The sequence below is a fragment of the Taudactylus pleione genome, unplaced genomic scaffold, assembly GCF_031769625.1.
Source record: "Taudactylus pleione unplaced genomic scaffold, aTauple2 ptg000125l, whole genome shotgun sequence".
Taxonomy (NCBI): domain Eukaryota; kingdom Metazoa; phylum Chordata; class Amphibia; order Anura; family Myobatrachidae; genus Taudactylus; species Taudactylus pleione.
Window position 1 is genome coordinate 2,432,501 of NW_028284527.1, and position 22,483 is coordinate 2,454,983.

General features: G+C 42.8%; 1 protein-coding gene across 1 annotated transcript in view; it reads right to left on the reverse strand.

Annotated features, from left to right (window-relative positions):
* Positions 1-8,634, reverse strand: part of ZBTB18 (zinc finger and BTB domain containing 18) — a 15,231-nt gene extending 6,597 nt beyond the window's left edge. The window contains exon 1 of the mRNA XM_088472492.1: positions 8,413-8,634. The gene's annotated coding sequence lies outside the window, so the exon portion shown is untranslated. The remainder of the gene's footprint in view (positions 1-8,412) is intronic.
* Positions 8,635-22,483: the final 13,849 nt, after the last annotated feature.

The following is a 22,483-nucleotide window of genomic DNA, read 5'->3' on the forward strand; positions in this document are numbered from 1 at the left end:
GTCAATGTTTCAATCCCTACAGGATCTTTGTCAAGACTTATATAGAGCAACCATAGTGTACATATAACTCAGTAGCAACACCGTCCCCAGCAGTAAGTATATAATAGTTAGACTTTTCTGGCAAAAGAGTCACAAAAATATCTAGATAAACACAATATTTTTCTGTGGCCTAATCTAACATATTTAAGATGGATTAAGTGTCCATTATTGCACTGACAGTATTAACCCGTTTGAGCAACACGGTGTAGCAGTACACTCTGCCATGCAGTGCATTTGTGGCTTCGGTAGTATGGTTAGGTCATGATGATATTTGGATGGCCCGCACAGAAATTACTGACAGCCGCTGGTCCCTGTGCAATGGCCAGGAACTACAATGAGTGGTTCCCAGCCACTAGATTGCTACTGCACAGTAATGTTCAATATAGAAATATGTGCATGGGAAGTGATTCCCCTTCTACCTCTCCTGGAATTCTCTATGATGTCACGACTGAGGTTTCCACAGAGGAGGAAGAATCTCTCTGTATGTAAACAAAAGCTGATTGTAATACAACTTTTAAGAAAATGGAAATGAAAAAATGTAAAACACACATACCATATACATATAGTGTAACACTCAGTCTAATCTGTAATAAACTACACATAAAGGTTTGGTATCCCTATACATGCCATACAATAATATTTTACATATTTGCAGAGTTACACTAACCAAAGACATAACAAAGATTGGAACAATACTCCATTTTATTTCTCCTGTAATACTACAAAAAAAAAAATCAAAAATATTTACTTTCAAAAATAAATTACAGTTGTAAAAATGAATTTCTAAAATTTACTACAATAGGCTAATATATAAGAAAAATGAATCCAGGTGAAACTGAATTCTAGAGACAATGTAAGGAAAACTTGCTCATGTCATATGTGCGGAAACACATGTTGTCTTGCATGGGTTAAGAGAGTGTTGTTGGCAATTGTGCATACAAAAAGATCAAGTTCTCCTTGCAAGTGGCTGATGAAATAGCATTGCAACCTTGTAGTGTAAGTGCACATATTTCTATTCTGTTTATGAATCTCACATCTGTGAATGTCACATAAACACTAAACGTAAATTACGTAAGTGAATAATGAACTGGCTTTTTAATTGGTGTCACATTCGATAGAACAATTGCCAAAATCGACATAATGTAGACAATCTCAAAGATAATGAAGCTAAGACAATAATATAAAGACAACTGAGTACATTTTTTAAACTTAGAAGATCTTGATCAATAATTTTGAACGAGCATAGTGCTATTTACACTGAGCAAATCAACATAACAGTTTTACAACAAACGTTTTTGATACATGACTGTATTATGGCAATTCGACAGGAATAAAAGTTTTTCTCAACATATAAAAGGCATGTGTACCTGCATATGCTCCACTGAAAATAAATTTCAATAAAGCACTCTACTATAACATGAATTAAAATGAAAGGGGAAGAAAGGAAGAATAAAAACAAAAATACAACAAAATCATATCAGTGTACAATACAGTGAGAGTTATAAAACCAGCTAAAGCTTAGACTTAAACTGATATCTAAGAGGAACATCTACAGATGTGTCCTCTTGTATCTTTGAAGCTGATGCGGCAAATTGTGCCACGTATGGCGCGAGTCACGCGCACCGAAAAGGTACCCGAGAACCATAGGATTGCATGGTGCAAACACGGCCCCAGCCTGGTGTACCGTGGCTCAAGTGTGCGGCCGTAAAAGCGGCAAAGATGGAAGAGGATACATCTGAAAATCAGGACTATCTAAATGCATTGTTAAGAAAATATATCTGGTGGAATGTGATGAAAGCTGTATAATGAGGGAACATTTAATATGCATTGGATACAAAAAGTCGGAGAACCAAGAGATTGGAATAATTTAGATAAACAGTTACATGAGCTATCAAGATACTATATTTTAAGCGTAGAACTTAAATGCTAAAGCACTAAGGGGGTCATTCAGACCCGCTCGCAAGCGGGTCGATGTTCCCCAATGCGCATGCGCAGGACGGAGGGAGCTCCGTCGTGCGCATGCGCGAGACCCGGACTGCGACAGCCAAGCTGTCGCTCCGGGTCTCGCACCAAAGGGGACGTGCTGTCGATGTTGATTGACAGCACGCCCCCATTGGTGGGCGTGCCAGGGGCGTGCCTGCCAGACGGAGGCGTTCCCATGGAAACGCCTACCGTCTGAAGCCGGCCCCACTGACATCACTAGTGATGTCAGTGGGAATGATTTTGGCTCTGATAGAGCCAAAATCACTCCAGGGCTTGCGGCAGCGAGACCCTACCGCAGTGTCTCCGTCGCAAGCCCGATGGTCAAGACCATCGCGACCATCATCATGGACGCTCGCTATAGCTGTGGGTGGTCACCCACAGCTATAGGAGCGTCCAGGAGGCCGCTCCATTTTCATGGAGGAGGGCCCTGATTCAGAGCGAGCGCTCTGTCAGAACTAGTGATTTCTAAGGTTCATAAAACTAGTTTGGAGTCTCCACTCACTGTATCAGTGCTTTGATGAATAAATGCCATACTTAAGTGGCACTCTAACATTACACTAAGGATACATTTTTTTTTCAGTTAATTACTACAGATGCACAATAAAAGTGTTTTTTTTTTTACAACTAAGAAACATACAAGATAAAACATTTTTCAAGTGCAAATGAGGTAATTGATATTTATTTACAAAGGGGTCTATTCAGCAATGATTTTTTTACATAAAAAATGCGGAAATCATCATTTCCGCATTTTTAATGTAAATCCTCTATTCAGCAATGGGTTAATGGAGAAGATAACGCAATTATCTTCTCCATTAATTCCCATCTCGCAGAGTACCGCACTATAGGGATCAGCCATTGACAGTGCTTTAACGCTTTTTGCTATTCAGCAAAGCAAAAAGCGTTAAATTACTAGAAAAATCCTTACTTTATATAACGCCATCTCAGAATGGCATCATATTAAGAAACTACATTAAATTCCCTAAAAAACTGCAGGGACAGTCACTGCAGCATCTTTTAACACCGCCCAGTCTCCAGTGACCGCCGGCAGGTAAGTCACTCTAGAGCCAGTTAAACCTGCCGAAACTGATTGACGTGTACACAGAGCCTGATTCAGACCCACTCGCAAGCGGGTCGATGGTGGGGCATTGCGCACACGTGGCGTGCGCAATGTGCGTGCACAAGCCCCGAGTGAGTGAGAAACTCACTCACTCCGGGGCTCGCTACAAACGGGGCGGCTGTCCATGTTGATCGACAGCTCGTCCAATTTTGTAGGCGGGGAGGGGGGGTGGCTGGCCAAACGGAGGCATTCCTGAAGGAACGCCTGCCGTTTGCGGGCGGCCCTACTGACATCACTAGTGATGTCAGTAGTGAGCTTCCTGCTCTATTAGAGCAGGAAGCTCACTGGGGCTTGCAGGAACGAGACCCTACCACAAGGGTCTCGTCGCAAGCCCGATGGTCGCGACTATAGCGACCATCACCTGGCCGCTCGCAAAAGCTGTGGGTGGTCACCCACAGCTATGCGAGTGGCCAGGAGGCTGGTTTAAAAAAAAAAGCGGCCACCCTGATGCAGAGCGAGCGCTTGCTTTTTGCGAGCAGCTCTGAATCAGGCCCACAGGCTTTATATTAGCCTGTATACATGTATATTTATGTGCTATTATATTTAACATTTATATAAAAATATTATATATAAAAGCACATATTCATGTATACAGGCTAATATAAAGCCTTTATACACATGCCAATCTCAAAGCAAGGATGGAGACTGTACATAAGTGCATGACTGAGCATGAGCAGTAGCAGTAACAGAAAGTATTGTTTTCGGAAACCCGATAACAATGCCTTCTGTAACATCGCAGGAACAGCGTGTTACCGCAACCGCTGTCCTTGCTCAAAATAATTCTGAATAACAGCCATAAATAGTTATAATTGATAAAAAATCGTGACAATGTTGCCCGATAATATTCTGGGCAACATCGTCACTATTGCTGAATAGACCCCAAAGTCCTATATCTATTCATCATGTTAAAGCCCTCCTTTAAGTTATGCCAAAAGGTTGTATAAAACAAAGATACCTTTAAGACTGAAAATATGTATAAAAAATGGTAAATTAGAAGTAGCTTCTAAAATATTGTACTGAAGATTCTGGAAAACTGAAGACAAAAGACTGCTTGCAGTCCTAGCAAATGTTATCATAGAAGATTCCTAAACTCTTATATCAAATTGCGTTTTTTTGGGTCAACAGTTGTGAACAAAATAACTATGACATACAATTTGCAAAAATATAATAAATTACTATCTAAAAACATAATAAATCATATTTAACATATAACTTAATCAATGCCAGACCTAAAGACGTTAAAAATGTATGCTCTAAAAGAAAGTAAGCATGAATATTGTATAGAAAATACGTCTTTGGTGGGGGAAGACTAGGGCAAATTATGCACAGCGATGACTTTTGTACTAAGATAATGGAGTTTTAGCTTGTACTCTACAATATAGCCTCTATCATATTTATATGAAAGTGGCTTTTCATTTACATGAATGCAATTATTCCATACACTTCATTCATACTGTACACACAGAGCTTACATGCATCTCACGAGTTAGGAAGAAATTAATATTCCATGAATAATAGACCTTAATGGTTTGGCAGAGATGTTATTTTTGGGGGAACTTTTAATGAAACCTACCATGAAAATGACACATCTTACTGGTATATTATCAGGACAGGATACAGTCAATATCCCGGTGGCTGCGATGCCATCGCTGGTACCGACACCTCTCACAATCCCGATGCCAGCATCCTGACCACCGGGATACCGAACGTAAGCAGCGGGGTGAGTGGGAGGGTTAAGCACTAAGGAGGGTTAGGTTTAGGGTGCGGGGAGGGGGAGGTTAGGGTTAGGATAGGAAGTGTTGGGATGCTAGCCCTATCAGGATCGGAGTTCTGACAGCCGGCATCCCGACTGCCAGCATCTCATACTCAACCTGATGAGGACTAGAGGCAAAGGTGATGTTACTGAAGTTTGAGACAATTACCAGGGGGCGTCTGTGAGCTAAAGCATTTTCATCCTCAAACGACGTGCGAATGCATAGTTTACCAGGTGTGCCAAAACAAATAAGCAATTCTGAATAGTTAGCTACAATTATCAGTCTGGAGCGAAACATTTAGTGCCTTTGGGTACAGTCCATTGATAATTTGGGAGAAGTATATTATGAATGTGTTACAATGTATACGTAATTTCCTACATCCACAAATTCATTATTGCAATTAAAGTCATGGAACGTTTACGAGCAGTGGTCTACTAAGATGTGGTAAATGGAGAAACACTGTGTTCAACAAGCAAGGTAACCATCGAGGCGTAACCACTTGTTTTCTAAACTTCTGTGGTGTGGTGGCAGGTGAATTTGCCATTAGTTTAGTCCATTCGTTTAATACTTTATATAATTTAAAAAAATCAATTTCATCCTTTGTTGAAGCATCGCTGTCCTGAGGGAAATTAAGGATGGAATTCAATTGTTTCAGCCTTCTTTCGCGACTGATGGAGCTATTCATTTGTTGCTCCAGTCGGGCACGGTCAGCTGCCGGTTCAGGGGGTGCAAGCTGAAATGCGCAAAGTGACCCATTTCGGTGCCCAAACAGCAGTTTTTCGCGAACGCGTCCAGCACTTTGGTCGGATGTAGCTGTTTTTACATGGCAAAACCCGATTGATGCAAAACAGCATCAATTCAATAGCGCCCCGCGATCTCCAGTCACTTTAGACGGGAATACCGCCCTAAATGTCTGTTGATGCCACTGCCACCAACCACAGGGTGCAAGTGGTCACTGAATAGTTTGATTATCTTAAAAGCAATCTAAATCATATGCCACAACCTTCCATGTTATCAGATCTCAACCTAAACTAATGCTGGGTACACACTAGACGATGTGTGTACCCAGCTACGGCAGATGCGACGGCACAATATATCGTATGGTCCATACACACTGCGCAATCTGGTGTACAACCGCCCGATTATTTTGTTCTCCCGCCGCATTCAGAATCATGGTGTTGTTTGCCATATCTTCATACTGGCCGTTGTATCTGAAAATAAGATGAATGGCACACAGGAGTGCGAAATAATGCGTACACACTGGATGATGTGAAAGATTTGTCGTTCCGATTCGCCTCAAAACAACAAATCATCCAATACATCGTCTAGTGTGTATCCAGCTTAACACTTATGAGAGAATGTCGAGCGGTGCATAAATCAGCAGTTTCCACGTCCAACAACAAAACACTAACTGATGTAATTTCTTATGGAAACAGACACTTGCACAAACAAAGCACAGTAGAGATATCTATGTGTCACACCATAACCTGACACCCAATTAAGGACCCTTTCTTGAATTTACTATCATGTGCATCAATTTCTAGAATTCAAAATCTATTGACAACTGTTTTCTATTCTTCCTGTATCCTGGTCACTAACAAGCACCACCCCATTTACACTGCTGAAAGGTTTCTAAACTCTGGGTTCAACATTTGCATTTTGAGTATTTTACTTAATTGTGCACAAATGTACTATCTGATTAGTTCTAATAATATATACTTTTAACACGGTAGGCCATCGTTGAAAGTGACTTGACTAGGATACAGTACTTATTACAGGTAGGGTCTCCCATATCCAAATATTTCAAAATACAGAATTTTTTTTAATACGACAGAGATAGTGACACCTTTGTTTACTGATGGATCAGTGTACACAGACTTGGTTTAAAGCACAAAATTATTAAAAATATTGTATAACATTAACTTCAGGCTATGTGTATAAGATGTATATGAAATTTTAATTCTGTGTGTAGACTTGGGTCCCATCCCCTAGAAATCTCATTATGGTATGTAAATATTCCAAAATACTTCTGGTCCCAAGCATTTTGGATATGGGAGACTCAACCTGTATTAACATTTAATTATAAAACACCTGTATATTCCATTACACTTTGATGATATTAAAGGAAACAATGATATAAATAAACAATGGTATTTTAATAATATAAATTTTGTAATTAGCTGTGCTTGTCTCATGAAAACTAAAATAAGGCTCATTGTTGCTTTTATACAACTAGCATGCCTTTGTGGCATCTGTCTCCTACATGTATTTTATATACTGGCATTATAGAGATTATCGGCAAAGGAAATATACTTGAAACACTAAAGAGCTAAAAACGCATTCATGAAAACAACAAAATGACTGTCACAACAGCTACTGTAGTTCTGATTTATTTTCTAATAGAAAAAAAAAATAATATTCACATAGACAGCCATATAGGTTCATAATCCAAATTATTTCAGGACCATGGTAAGCATGGAAAGACAAGTTCTGTTAGCCCCAATCAGATGTATCATGGTGTATTATTAGTGGAGCTAAACCATTGTATGGTGTAGGTATTATTTGGGGAACTAAACAAATGTAATTACTGTCTCACACTTGTAAACATCAATAAGTATAAATGGTCCAAAGCTATATTGTGGGATAGCTTGCTGAAAATATATGTATGTAAATTACTTTAAAAAATGTATATGTCTGTAAAATAAAAATGTATGTACACACGTGCATTTAAATAAAGAGGTGACATGTAAGCTATAAGTTACATGTATTAAATACTTGCATATAATAATTATTATAATAATATGAAAAAGAAAAAGTTTTTCCAGGTGATATCTCAGTAGCTGGAAGCCTGCATGTACAGTAACTAAAGGAAATCACTACAGCTTTACATGATTCTGAGGTTTCAAGGCCCGACGAATTACAAATTGAGTTAACCATATATGTCATCTATACAGATATTTCAGGGTACAGACCTTTAAAACATCAGATTGGTTAATACAGAGAACAAACAAATACAACATATAAACAACTGCCAAATACAACGTGGTGTAGAAATATGGGAGCTGTTCCAGAGCTCTGGAAGAACTGTTGATCTAGAAAGAAGCCTGACGGTAATGTGGAATCCAACCAGCACAGTGTAAACCGCCCGCTGCCCTGACTGCCAAACTTGGAAAGTGTACACTGTCGTACAGTATGTATCTATAAGGGTCAGAGAGAAATCCTGAGTGTCTGACACAGGCGGCTACTATGCAGATCACTGACCTGGCGGCTCATCATACTACAGCACATTAGCACACTGCAGTCAGTATACACACACGGAGACCCTGTGCTGCTGCTCTAAGGGTATGTGCCCATTGCAGGGGTGCGGGGGTCACCTGAGCGGCTCCGGTTAGGGAACTCATCTAGGAGACCTGCTTCGTATACTCAGCCCCCCTCAGCAGTGAGTCAGCGCAGTAGCACCGTGCCCTTGGCACCGTCCGATACCCCCGGAACAACCCATCCGTCACCCGCGGCTCTTACTCTTATGGGCTCCCGGTCACTGCTCGCCGAGTGACCGCTGGATCCGGTGTCACACTCCGCGAAGCTCGGATTCACAGCGTTCTGTCATCGCAGTCTCCCCAGCGTACAACCCCGGGGCGGAACTCGGAGCACACATCAGCCTGGCGCGTATGAGGTGGGCCAGGTGCCAGGAGAGGTGGCCACCACGGCAGGGAAGGATGGCAGAGGCTGTCGGCGAGATAGTACGCGTGCGCGGCGAGAGTTCATGGGGGCGGGGAGTGCTATCCGCTGCTGCCGCTGCTCCTATGCGGTCATGTTATGTATATGTACACTATCATCTGCCCGAGCATTCTAGTTCCACTCTGGTTACGAGTAGCCTATTCCTCCAGCCTTCATTGTACGTGAGCAGTGGCTGTGGGAATGCACGGGAGGGCGGTGAGAAGTCTCTCCTGGCAACATGAACTATTTACATTATGCTCTGCACTAGCCCTACTTATCCAACCAGTTGTATTAATGATGTGACAAGGATTTCCTCATAAGAGAGCTAGGGGGCAGAGCATTGTTACAGTGTATAGCATTGCTTAGTGCAGTGGTCACCAACCTTAATTGGGGTGTGAACTACTCCAGAAGAATGAAACTTAAAGAGCTACTAACTTTAAAAAATAAAAAAAAATTTGGTTAAAAACTGAAAAATTGAAAATCATTTAAGGAAAATGAAAAAAATGTTTAATAGAAAACAACAATGCATTTAATTAATACAGTGATGTCGTTGCACATTTCACTCCTTAATTACCAGCTCCAAGGCGGTAAGTGCAGTGTAGGAGCAAAATATATAGGCAGGGCTGCTGTGTGATTTTCCTGGCAGGGCTGGGTGGGAGTCACTCGCCCCAAAAGCAGTTGATTCCTGTGATGTCCAGACGGTGTACGTAACATATTGTGCCACTCTACTGCATTCACTTGATGTGTATCCCGTCAGGGCCGTAGCTAGGGTAGTGCGGCAGGTGCCATCGCACAGAGCACCACAGGTCGGGGGGCCGCTGTTTGTGCCTGTCAAATTTCTGTTTATTATCATTCTTGCTTGTAGCTTCCTCTTATTTCATCCCCAGCATCTCCTGGCCTCTCCTATCTCTTCCCTGGCCCTTCCCCATGAGGCCATGCCCCTTTTTCGGGTGCGTTATGTCCCTTTGAAAAATGAGGGGGGCGCCAATGCTCTTTCTGACACAGGGCACCAAAAAGTCTAGTTACAACTCTGATCCCCGTGGCTCCACCCACGGCTTTGTCAGAGGCTTCCTCCTAGTTGACTCAGCAGTACTGCAGCTGGGCGAGCTACCCAAATTACGGCCGCGAGCTGCGGTTTGGAGACCACTGGCTTAGTGGCTCGTCACGTCGCTAGTATACACTCCTGTGGTGCAGAAGGGGGACTCTGGACCGCATAACTGAAACTAACCTATATATATATTTTATGATCATTTTCATGAGACCACTGTAGACCACTCTTGCTGTAATTTACTATACTTCCACGGCCCCACCGCTCCATCGCTATAGTTTTCCATGGTCAAAGCCTAGCCTCCACCATATTGAAAAGTAGTGAAAAAGATATGTGCAAAAACTTGTCCTAGGTCTGTCCACACTTGGCATTACAAGCATGCAAGGGAGCATTCATAAGACTTTTAACATTTAGGGGCCTATGTTTTAATAATGGTGGCAGTACGGCAATTATTATCAGTCTCTATCGCAACATACATTTTAATTTCTAAAAAAACTATACCCTCTATGCGCTGTGAACCACTATTCCTGCAGGGTGTTGATTAAAAGATCTACACTGCTAGACAAGCATTAGGTAGACAGGTACAAAAGGTCGACATGGTCAAAAGGCCGACATGGACGATGATCGACGGGTACAAAAGGTCAACATTGGAATGGTCAACACATGTTTTTATTTGTTTTCTATCCCTAATCTTCACCTCAACCCTCCCCTTGTTGCCTAACCGTCGGGGTAAGTGTCTAACCCTAACCGTCCCTTCTAGAGCCTAACCCTCCGGTAAGTGCCTAACCCTATAAAAAAGCAAATCAAACTCCAGGGGGTACAGTATCTGTCCTAAAGGTCTCAATGCATTATACCTTTTTGCCTTATTAACTAGGGGTCTGATTCAGAGATGTGCGCAAATCCGATGGTTTGCATACATCATAATTGCCGACAATCTGGCTGCTTCCTCCGGGAGACAGCCTGCATCCTTGCACGCTGTGCCCCAAAAGTGTAGCATGATTGACATGCGGCCACTTGCAGGTGTAGTGGGGGCGTGATTGGACTGCGTATTCGGAAACGGGCGTGTTGCCCCCGTTCTCTGGAAGTGCTGAGGTCAGGGTCTGCATCTTCCGATGCAGACTTCCTGATTGCGGCTGAGCAGGTATGTTGCCCTTTCTGAGACAGCTTCAGCGATTACTGCGGCATCGGTGTATGTTGATCCGATGCTGCATCTTTGGACGCAGCATTTGTATGACAGGCCCCTCTTGCTTTATTAGAATATTAGTTGGACGGTATTGTAGCGGCAGTGCAATAACGTCCATCTCTGAATCAGGCCAACTGTATATCAAAGCAGGAAATGTCTTACTTCCGTCATGACCACACTAGTTTTTTTATTTTTTAATATCTTTATTTTTGAAGCAATGAATGTTGTAGCAACATATTACAAACATATATCAAATTAGATAAGGCATTTAGATGAAAGGTGTATCACATAATCCAAAGGGTGATAAAACAGAAATAGTTGCATAAGGTCATCAATTTAACCAAATTCTCATAATAATATGAATATTTAGGAACAAATCAGTCCAATAGATAAGGGTAACCTTATAGCATTGAGTGCACATAGTGAGCATAAAAGTCAATTAACACCATCAATTTAATATATAATAAATGTATCTGATAAAAATAAACAAAAACAAAAAATCAAAAAAATTTGTGCTCGTCCTCTCTCCCTGAATCCCGTACAGATAGTTGAAAGATTAGAGGACAATGGGTGGATCGCCCTCTGCTTATGACCACACTAGTTTTCATATTTTTGAGGTGCTTATTTGTTGGTACTGAGATTGCCAAGGTGGATTTTTATGCTGGCATTGTAGGTCAAAAGCATTTGTGTTTTGGATGTTCATTGTTGTTAATGCATTTTTTAGATATTTTATAGGCTTTATGTATAGAAAATATAATCAAATAGGAATAATAATATTTTTTTCTGTGAATCTGCAGAATTTTTGTTAGCCCCTAAAATAGATTTTCACCTTTTTTTTTTTTAACATCAAGTCTAAATATGTTCTAGGGGTCCAGCAATAAAGATGCCATGATTGCACATTGTTACAAGTCACTTTTATGAACAATATGTTTTCCTAGTTTTAGATTATTTTTATTCTGTGTAATGCATTTTGCAGAGGTGTGTGCCTGTCATGAAAATACATAATTGTCATTTAGAGGGCAATTCAATTCTCAGCAATGTGTGGTCACCATGTGCAGCTGTGCACATCACTGATAACTACGGTAGAGCAACATCGCTCATTTTCCTAAGCACCAACATAGGAGTGCAAGGTATGGTAAGGTGAGTGATGTTATCATCACAATGTGTTGTTATTATGACAATTTATCCCGCAATTGAATTGTTCTACACAAGTTCCTTTTTTATCCTTCTATATTGTTACTTGTTTCCATTAATATTCCTTGCATCTCATGTTAATATATAAAATTTTTAAACAAAAACTAAGTGGCCTATTTAGCAAGCAAATGTGTTAGAAATGCAATTATGGGTTGGGTATGGGATGCCGGCAGTCGGGATCCCGGCTGTCAGAATCCTGACAGGGCTAGCATACCGACGCTAGCATACCCCCTCTCCCTACCCTAACCCCATACTTGCCAACTCTCCCTCATTGTCATGGAGACTCCCTGAAATAGTAGCAATCTCCCTGTCTCCCTGAAGAGTATAGTAATCTCCCTGATTGCACCTTACCCCCATTATGAAGCTGTTATATTAAAAGAAAACAGATATATACATTCAGATGGGATAATTAGTATCATTTCCCTGCATTGGTTATAAGGCACAATGATCCCTATGACAACATGCATTTTCTGAAAAGTATCAGTGTGTTTTCATGAACAAATAGATCTTACTAACTGCTTTGGGGCTCGTTATTTATTTTGAATGTAAGTCAGTTTTATGACACGCCCCTCAGATGTAGCAGTACATGTCCACATTACTGGTGTTACTTTCACAATCTCCCTGAAATGCTTTTTCAAAAGTAGGCAAGTATGGTACCCCAGACCCTAGGTGTGCCTACCAATGCTGGGTCTTCTGTGAGATATATATAGATTTTTGTCTATATAGTGTCATCATTCATATTGTGTATTTGCTATGTTGGGGTTATGAACCCCTCAACAGGGGAAGAGGAGGAGTGAGTAATACAGTGGTGAGCAGCAGCAGGTCACACGACATAGAACTGATTGGAACCAGCAGCAGGTGACTGAGGTGGTCAGTTAAGGCAGTTACAGAGAGTCCTGAGGGAGAGTTCCCAGAGAGGAGACCTGCGCTGAGATACCCAGCGCCATCAGGAAGCTAACCAGTGGCTGCTAGTGTGGTGTTCCCGGCGGCAACAGCAGAGCTGCAGAGAAGAGAGACACACTTCTCTCCGGAGCTTGTACAGTAACAGCCTGGGAAGGTGGAGACAGAGGCACAGCTACAATCTGATGAGTAGTGCCACGGGCAGAGTTGGTGGTGCGGCTGTTGGGGAGAGGGGACCGCCCATTGCTTCCCTCCCCATGTACTGACAGCCATCACAGCAGTACAGAGCAAGGATTGAGGCAGGCTTCATCTCCCCACATCAGCGGTAAAGCGGACCCATGTTACGATCACAGTGACGGAAAGGGTGTCAGTTAGAACCAGGTACAGCCTATGGGAGTGGTTGTAATGGGGGAGCGTTATCTCCAGCCTTTCAGGAGAGTTTTGCATAATAAATTCAGCACAGTGTTACTGCTCTGCCCCCACACACTGCAGCTTACAGCCCTGCCGGATCATATAGACTTTTATTAGAAAACACAGATTTACTAAATGAACATTAGCTAAGCCACCTTCAGTGTCTAAACTCATCTGTATAGCTGCAAGAAAGGGATTACAGTTAAACTGCTATATAGGGAAAGTACATCACATACAAAGTACCCGGGCAATGATCTGCAACATAAACCACAGCCAGGGCCGGTGCTACCATTAAGCACCCTTAGCCAGCCGTCTAAGGGCGCCGGCCACTGGAGGGCGCTGCTGAGTCCACCAAACAATTGAATGGCTTAATTCATGGCTGAATGGCATATAATGAATTTGTGGCACAGCTGTGTGGCAAATTATGAATTTGCGGCAGTGTTATGAGGTACATTATGATTGTGGTGTTCTGCTGTGTGTAATATTCCATATAGTATATTATGAATTTGGGACACTGCTGTGTGTGATATTCCATATAGTATATTATGAATTTGGGACACTGCTGTGTGGCATGTTATTTCTGATGCGTGGCATATTATGAATTGGAGGGAGCAGGGGCGGTTGGTGAACTGTTGCCTAGGGCGCTCGGAAATCTTGACCCTGACCACAGCAGTATTTATACCACCTTGTTAAACCTGTGGAAGTATCAAAACCATTCTCTAAAGTGCACCATGATAAAATCAAATCTTCATCAAGACAGCTTGTAGTGAAACAAAGGTAGATTTATTCAGACGGACCAGTCACAAGATTGTGCGCACAGACGTGGACCATGCACATAGAGTTATCAGTGAGATATCCTATCCTTCATTAGGTTACAATACATTTTATGCACTCCAATAACAATAATTAATGAAAAGGGTGTACATAATTACATTGCAATACATCATATTACAGAAACATGATTGGTGAATACGTTATCAGGGGGGAGTGACAAGGAGGTGATGAGATAGTGGGGGTGTCCAGGGGAGTGGGCAAATAAAGCAAGTCCAGAGGAAAGTTACTTCTGCCTAGCGCAATAAGTTACCTTCAAGAAAAGTGCTGAACTATATTTCAAACAGTGATGTTCTTATATGCTGTAGTAGATTTAGATAGATAGGGAAATGGAGTGATGAATACATTTTTAAGAGTATATGGTAATGTGAATTTGGATGCAGTGTTGTCACATTTGTGCACGTCTTAAACGTGGTTACACATCATCCTATCTTTAATGTAAACAATTACAAAGTAAATCTTTTTAGTATGTATGCACGTTTGCCAAAGTAACCAATTAATATCCACAGTTTGCATGATTGCTGTTTACTTGGATGCAATACCACTTGTTCCAGTGTTCCTATACATTAAAACCTCAATTTGGTTTAAAGTGATTTACTAGTAAATGTATTTTATTTAAGAATATTGTAAATTGCCATCTGCTCATTGCGTGATATTGTCTGTTAATAAATTACCATTCATGTTTCAAAAAAAATATGGTACTCTTCTATGCCTGTACCCCCTCCTTACCTCTCTGAACCAAGAAAGAGAACCAAGAGACTCCGGATCTACAGTAGTAAGTAGAGACATCACACTGCACAAGATTTCTGTTGGGGTGTTACACAAGTATGCCTAACCCTCCCTCTTTGGTGCCTAACCCTAACCTCCCCCCTAGTGCCTGAACCTAACCTCCCCCTCCCCGTACCCTAAACCTAACCCTCTCCCCTTAGTGCCTAAACCTACCCCATAGTGCCTAACCCTAAACCTAACCCTCCCCCCAAACCGCTACTTACCTTCGGTATCCCGGCGGACGGGATTATAAACTATTGCAAACTGCCTTAGACTACTACTAAGCACTCTGTGTTGTCCCACTGGATTGTTACTTTTTCTCGTGTATCTTTAGAGAGCATTCTCAAGATCTCCTCTTCTCTTAAAATTATGTCCTCTATCACACTGCAAAAACTTGTTCAGGAATGGTTGAGGAACACAATAAAGAATTCAAGATGTTGACTTGGCCTCTAAATTACCCAGATCTCAATCCGATCGAGCATCTGTGGGATGTGCTGAAAAAATAAGGCCGACCCATGGGGGCCCCACCTTGCAACTTACAGGACTTAAAGGATCTGCTACTAACATCTTTGTGCCAGATGCCACAAGACACATTGAGAGGTCTTGTGGAGTCCATGCCTCGACAGGTCAGAGCTGTTTTGTATGAGTGGAACCTACACAATATTAGGGAAGTGGATTTAATGTTATGTGTATATATATATATATATATATATCAGTGTTCGCACTTATGTGCTATAGCGTCCTCTACATGCTATTATTGTTCCTTCTAGGTTCAACATGGGACAGGGCGCTGGACTGTAGAAAGGGAACAAGACCACGAGAAAAGGGAGACATGCCCCCTTTTTATCATTCTTGGGGATGTGTCCAGCACTTTTGGATATGCTGGGCAGCCCCCAAGCTCTTACTTCACTGTGAATAAATGCCGTGTATATGCGCACGGCATCTATTCACCGGCGGTGAGTGCTGCACCACAATTTTTTTTCCCCGCGGGACACTGTGACCCGTGGGTGGAGATGGCACCCGGTAGGTTATTTTAGTGGGATGCCAACAGGGCCCCACCATAAGGACAGGGCAGTGTCTACCTTTTGAAATCGGACAGGGCCCCACTAAAACAGCCTAGCGCTATGCTACAGCAGTAAGGGTGCAATTTTGAAAAATGAGTGGGTCCTGCAGGACTCTCTGTGATGACCTATATGATCTGGCTGTGTATGCCACAGCCAATAGCAATCCTGAAGCTTCTACTCATCCAATCACTACTTGAGGCCTCCTGTCCTGCCTGCCCTCCCTCTGGCAGTCAGCTCCCAGTGCTCTGCAAGTACATACAGCTCTTCAGACTCTGAATCCTTCTCTGCAGCTCTTCATCCTGTTCCTCCTCTTCCCAGGCTCTGCAACCCATTTCCCTGATCTCTGCACACCTCCCCCACTGGCCACCCATTTACTGTCCTGGCTGCAGCAGCAGCACTGTTGCATCCATCATCTAGCTGGTGCCTTAGCCAGGAGGGAACTGGAGCTCTACACCTGGGTCCTGAGGGACAAGCTGGGGCTGCATTTCATTGAGCTAGAGGCAGACAACAGTATCCCAGATGCCGCTTTTATAGAGGATATAGTGGTGCTAGATGAGATGGCTCTGGTAACTCAGCCGGGGTCTCCCAGCAGGAGAAAGGAGGTAACTACTGAGCCAGTATTGTCTGTAGCTAACCCCCTCCTTGCCCTCAGTATTGCCCCAACTGCTAGCTACCCTTATATCCTCCCTGGCTCAACTGTCGCCTGATTCCAGCACTGCCCAAACTGCTGCCTGCCTCCAGTACTGCACCAACTACTGCCTGCCCTTACTCCACACCTCTACCTGCCCCAACTGATGCCTGCCTCCACCACTAGCTCTTCCCTAACTGGCAGTAAGAGATTAACTACAGAGACTGACACACTCTTTATCAGTCTCTCTCAGGTGCTCTGGCAATCAAGGCTGCTAATCAGCTTCTATCTACAAGATAAAAGCTAAAATCCTGGGGCATATATATCTCCCCTTGACAACCTTTCCAGTATTTTTGTCACATCTCCTCCCTCACAAACACAAAGCATCTGCATTGGCCTGAAAACTTTACATTTTGAAATACCAAGAACATCTAGTTATTCTCCCATTTGTCTCTTTATTCTCAGACATCCACTTCAACCATAATCATGTTTCTAATGTCCACTTAGACAACACAGTACCTATCTCAAATCTGATGCACAACAAATTAATTATTTAAAGGATCGCAGATGCAGCAATGAGGTTTCCTACAGACACCTCCTGCTACATTCGTATTTTAGATGCATTTTAGAATTTTGTCTCTGAAATTATTTCAATCTCTTAATCAGGATCTTAGACCCACAAATCTATTTACAGAAATCGCTGGTGAAGCATAAGCTCTTGTCGGGTTTCGGAATGAGTACAATGGAACTTGACTACTCACTATGTGACTCATCAATTTGATCTAATACCAACATTTTTTTTATTTCATTAGACATCGATTTTCGTTGAGCTTCTGGTATTCTATAGGGCTTATGTCATGTTTAATGACTTGTTTTATCAAATCTCTATTTCTTACAAGAAATTCTTTAGCCTTATGCTGTTGACTAGTTGAGAGGGTTTTGGCAATAGTTACTTCAGGAGCCAAAGGTACTGCAGTTACCAGAGGGACTGGAGTGGCTGACAAAGGCCCTCATTCAGAGCCGCACGTTAACAACAGTACGCTCGTTGCGTTCCGATGTTGACTACCCGCGCATGCGTCGGTGTTACACTGCGCATGTGCGTACGGCAGATTGCGAGTTTTTTTTCTCTCGTTCCTAAAATAGCGTACAGGAAGTGACATGTCAAATGTGATTGACAGAACAGGGCGTTTTTGGGTGTTGACGGGGGTGGAGATGAAAAAACGCAGGCGTGGCGAGGCGTTTTTGGGGCGTACATACATTAGCAGATGCGAACGTCAAATGTGTTCGGACCGTCTCATACGTCACTGGAACATCCGCTTTCCCTTCAAAATGCTCGCACAGCTTAGGGTCAGGATTACTCGACCACATTGGCGATGGCCTTCTCCTCCGTCCCGGGACTCAACGATGGTGCTGCGATTAATCGCGGCTGGTCAGTAAAGTAATTAGTGTTGGATTGAAAACCGGCTTGGTATGTGTTTGGAAAGTAGTTTATTGGGATAGCACAAAAGCGTACGCAGGTGGAAATCAGAGCTGCTAATGTCATGATTACACAATCAATTAGCGTACATTTTTGGGGTTTTATTTTGGCCACAATTTGTTGGTTATGGCCTATTGTAACAATAATGTCGTCATCTTTTAATTAGCTCCCCTTTTTTTTGGTTTACTGTGGAATTTGCATCGCTATGTGATTTTTTAAACGTTCCTTAAAGAGGCCTTTTTTTTTTTTTAAGAGGGTCAGTTTTTGCCTTTAGGGCCAGGATTAAATGTAACCCATTTGTACAATAATGTCACAATACAATCTCATTTTTTTGTTTTTAATTTATTGTTTAAACACAAACAAATTGGCCTAATATTTTGTTGCCTTTTTTTGTGGCAAAGATATTTGTTCAAAAAAAAAAAAAAACATAACTGCTAACATAAGCGTAAATACAAAATTTAAAAACATTTCACAAGAAAGGAGAGGGAAGTTTTGACCAGAAAGGAATATGAGCCAAGCACAGAAGGAGTGTAGGAAAAGTCGCCATTGCTGTCACCGTTTTCTCGCCCGTTTGGCTGGGTGAGGGTGGGCGCCAGACCGGGTCCGGGATGCCATCGGGCTGGCCTGTCCAGAGGCAGATGTTGTGGCCTCTGGACTAGGCACAGGGCTAGGCACATTTGGAGGATTGGCTGATGTTGTGCCAGAGGTGGAGGATCCGGATGTTCCGGCAGGAAGGGAGGTCGGCTCGACCGTGTGCTGGCGAACGAGCTGCTCCAGGGCATCGGCGATGCGGATGTTGGCCCTGGTATTTTCCGCCAGGGCCTGACCAATGGTCACGTTGGCCGCAGCATTTTGCTCCAGGGCCTCAGCCACCCGTATCAGACTGGCGTCCATCCTCTGCAGAATCTCCGTATGGCAATCCGATTTAAAATTGAGTTCTGTGAGGAGGCCCACTGCCTGCGAGGGGGCACGCCCTGGACTGGCTTCTGCAGGGTCCTCAGCCGGATGTACTGGTTCCTCCCCTGCAGAGCCAGCAGAAATTCTGCGGCCAAGGCTCCCCTCTGGAGCAGACTCATCCGCCTCTGTCTCTGTTAGGAAAATTGCGAAAAGACTCACATTAGAATCTACATATTGGCACAATAGCATTTCAGAGTTGGTGACATCACAAGACTTACCTTGGCCAACATGAGGAGCCGCAAAGTCTGGCATGTCCGTATCCATGTTGGACACGCCAAACACCTCCACAGCCTGCACACACCCCTGTGCCAGCTCTTCTAAGTCTGTCAACTCCAATGACACAGGGGTGGGACCCCCACCTGTCCCCCTTGCATGCCTAGCCCTGTCGGCAAGTTTTTGCTTGAGACGATATTTGAAGTCTGCCCATCTGTGGAATGAAATTGGAACCATTATCCTTTTTTTTACAATGGGGTTTGTTTATAGGATGGGAAAGTGTTTACTTACCGCCGTTTGACATCCCGGGCTAGACGGACATAATCACCCACCCTATTGACAGCAACGGCGACCTCCTCCCACATTCTCCACTTCTGGCTTTGGCTCATATTCCTGGCTGCCTGGGGCAGGATGTCAACGCACTTCTGGATCAAAACCTCCATCTCCTTGCTGGTGAAATGTGGCTGCCTTTTTTTTTTGGCAGCTTTGGCGGGTTGACTGGGGCCAGCAGTCTCTTCCATGTCATCCTCCTCACCTATTTGGGTAAATATGCAGATTTAGCCACTTCACAACTTGACCAATATATTTGTTTTAAAATAATCATGGAGACAAAATGCATGAAGGCCTTACCGCCGGATTTTTGGCCATTGTTTCCCTGGTCTGAAGCCATGTTTCTGCTTCCAGAATGAAATCAACCAGAAATTCAATGTGATTTCGTGACGTATTTATACATGCGTCCTTTGTTTGTGGCCGCATCATTGATTGTGCGTCCCTATGATTCATCCTTAATTTGTGCGGGAAAATAAACACTATTTATGGCTTGGTGTGTGTGGAGTCGAGGTGGGGTTGTTGGATTGTTGGCGGTTAAGTTGTTTGGATTTGGTTGTTTGCGGTTGGAGGATTTGGCAGAGTTGGTTTTTTGTTTGGTTTTGCTACAGTTCTTTTGTTTTTCCGTTCGCATTTTTTTCCTTTTTTCCACATCCTTTCCTGATTTGGTAAGTTTTGTGCAGTCTAATTTGTGGCCAATTGGTGTCTAATTCTGTTTTTTGGTTAGCTAATTTTTTTAACACTAATTTCATCTTTTTTAGTTTGTTTTGGCTTTCGGACCCAAAGACCTTTTTTTTGGAAATCTTATATATTCGAGTTGGGTAAGTCCATTTTTTGTCTTGCATTTGCGAACTAATTAACGCATTTTTGACTGTTGGTGTAGTGACTTGCATTTGCGAATTAATTACCGCATTTTTGACTGTTGGTGTAGTGACTTGCATTTGCGAATTAATTACCGCATTTTTGACTGTTGGTGTAGTGACTTGCATTTGCGAATTAATTACCGCATTTTTGACTGTTGGTGTAGTGACTTGCATTTGCGAATTAATTACCGCATTTTTGACTGTTGGTGTAGTGACTTGCATTTGCGAATTAATTACCGCATTTTTGACTGTTGGTGTAGTGACTTGCATTTGCGAATTAATTACCGCATTTTTGACTGTTGGTGTAGTGACTTGCATTTGCGAATTAATTAACGCATTTTTGACTGTTGGTGTAGTGACTTGCATTTGCGAACTAATTAACGCATTTTTGACTGTTGGTGTAGTGACTTGCATTTGCGAACTAATTAACGCATTTTTGGCGGCTTATTCATCATGTAAACCAGTTTTGCTTTTCCCTTTTCCATTTTTGGGGTCCATTTGAACCCTATTTGACGTACGGTGTGCAATGTCGTTTTCATCGATGGCCAAATGTGTGTTTCGGCTATTTTCTGTGTTGGCTTGCAACAATTTGAAAAACAAAAATTCACCCTCTAAATTTTTGATGTCTCATTTTTGGCTTTTTTACAGTTTATACGTATCATGACAATACCCCGGCATGTAAGCAGCTATGGATGGTATCAGAAAGCTAAGTTGTTTTTTGTTACTTTTGGGGTGGCTCAAAAGCCTTACATTGTAAACTTTGAATTTCAGGTAGATCTGGGGCGAATTGTTCTGGCCCTGCTCCCGGAAGACGACCAACCTCAAACTCGTCCCAGGCGTAGGCATCGTAGGCATGCAAGGCCCCAGATATTTCGAACACGTGTCACCCTTTTTGGAATGCCCGATGATGAGGTTTTAAGACGCTACCGTCTACCTCCCAAAATCATCATAGACACTCTCTCATTAATAGAAAGTGATCTTGAGCGGCAAATTGACAGTCCAACAGCAATACCACCACTGACGCAATTTATGGCGGTGTTACATTTCTGTGCCTCAGGATCGTTTCAAACAACGGTGGGAATAGTGGCGGGCATCTCCCAATCCTCCTTTTCCCGGATCCTGAGGGCAGTGATGGAGGCACTTTTCAAGCACCTCCATCATTTTATTAAAATGCCTTTGGATATGGGTGCCCTTAGTGTGGCCAAGGCCAATTTTTACCAAATAGCTGGCTTCCCACACATCATAGGGGTTGTGGATGGTACTCACATACCACTTCAGCCTCCAGCACGGCTGGAGGCAATATTTAGAAACAGGAAACACTATCACTCCCTGAATGTAATGGTGGTATGTGATGCCTCCCTCCAGATCCTGTCCCTGAATGCTAAATTACCCGGAAGTGCTCATGACTCCTTCGTCATCCGGCAATCAGGGATATGGCAGAAATTAACCAACCTACAAGCTGGTGATGCGTGGCTTCTGGGTAAGTGGAGACCTTTAGTACATAACAATGTTAAGCTTGATACACAGTGTTCCTGATGTGGTCTATTTTTGTTCACAGGAGACAGTGGATACCCTTGCATGTCCTGGCTGCTCACTCCTTATTTGGCTCCCACACCAGGGCCACAAAGTGCGTATAATTCCGCACTTACAGCCACCAGGCAAGTGGTGGAGCGCTGTATCGGCCTTTTAAAAGGCCGATTCAGATGCCTCCACCGCTCTGGTGGCGAGCTCATGTATGTGCCGGATATGGTGTCTAAAATTGTGGTCCTGTGTGGGATATTTCACAACATTGCCATAAGGAGTGGTGTCCCAATGCAGCCAGAGGATGCCTTACCTGAGGATGGCCCCCCCGAGGTTGGTCGAAGGTCAGTATGTGGGGGGGCCATACGCGATGATGTGGTGGCCAGATTTTTTAGGTAAGTTTGAACAAAACTCCAGTGTTTATACCTAATGTGTTTGTGTTTGTTTGCGAACATCTAATTTATTTTTTTTTTTCTCACCATCTTCTG